Here is a 1470-nt window from a genome sequence, read left to right as displayed (position 1 = left end):
ATACTTGATCATGGATCTCATACACATTTGGGTTATCTTATTCCTTTATACCTATCTTTGTTAACCCAAATGGCACTCCTTACCCTAAAACCTTAACCATTCTTTGATTCTTTGAGACCAAACATTGAATTGCATGAGTGAGGCCTCTTTTGACAGCTTGTCATGTGCAAAATCTTGAGAGTATTGGAGGGGACATAGGTTTATTCTCATCTCTTGCTAGCACAATGAGTTAGCATTTGGGGATGGTGAGAGGAGTTTGTGTGTTCTAAATTTCAATATCTTGGGTTTGGGGAATGAGAAAGGTGAGAGAGATGAGCAAAAGAGTATAAATAGAAAAGAAAACTCTAGGGGCAAAAAGGAAGGTATAAAGCTCTAGATTATGTAACAAAGAACATTTCTCCCACAATAAAAAAAAAAGAGAGAAAAAGAATCAAAGAGAAGGTGGGGAAGGAAATGAGAAAGAGTTAGAGCATGTAAAAAATGAATTAAAATCCCTAGTGGTTGAGTCAAAAAGAAAGGAGAGTTGTTCATTGGGTGAGTGATGTGAGGGGTTTATTTTGATTCTGAGATGATGATAAAAAGAGTAGAACTTGTGATCACTTATAACAAGGAGGGGGTAGAATGATGAGAATGAATCTATGTATGCATGAGTTGCTTCTAATCTTAGATAAATTTTGCATAATGATCAAGCTCCTTGTTTCGAGTGATGACCCCGTTTAAATGAAAACATTGGAACCCCTCTCTTCATTAATATTAGACCATTGCTTACCTAGCCAAATGATTGAGATCAAATGCCCATTTGTGAGAATTCACTTTGTGTGTGTGTGTGTGTGAATCAATGTGAGAGCTGGTTGAAGGGACTTGCTAGTTGATGAGTATTGCGACTTGTGTAGAGGCATAAGAATAAGGATAGGCCTAGAGAAGCTAAAGTATAATAAGAGAGTTTCTCATGCTATTTGCTATGTTTCTTTAGGATGTTAAGTTGAGTGCTAGGAAATGTTACTTTTGGCTATGAGTTGCCACCTTCAAACCTCTCTCCTATATGAGTTCTTGCAAGTTCACTTGAGGACAAGTAAAGAAAAGGTTTGGGGGAGTTGATACCTTGCATATTTCCATTGTTTTATCCATTCACCCATGTGCATTTTGATCATATAGACTAGGATTTAGCCATGTTTAGGTTGCATTTTGCATGCATGAGTCTTTATTAGGTATTGGAGTACCACATGGAGTTCTTGGGGACATTTGGGTGCGTTTGGAGCTCAAAAGAGGTGATTAAGGTGATCATTGGACGAGAAGTGCATGGGAGCGACCCTACCGGAGCGACGCCATGAACTCGCTCGCCATTTAAGCTTCGGAGCGACCTTACCAGAGCGAGACCCCGAGGTCGCTCGCCATTTACGCTTCGGATCGACCTCCTAGAGCGACAAGGCGAAGTCGCTCCAGCTCCTAGAGCGACCTCACCACAGCGAC

This window comes from Brassica oleracea, chromosome C9, assembly GCF_000695525.1.
Source record: "Brassica oleracea var. oleracea cultivar TO1000 chromosome C9, BOL, whole genome shotgun sequence".
NCBI classification, from domain to species: Eukaryota; Viridiplantae; Streptophyta; class Magnoliopsida; order Brassicales; family Brassicaceae; genus Brassica; species Brassica oleracea.
Note: the sequence above shows the minus strand (reverse complement) of the source record.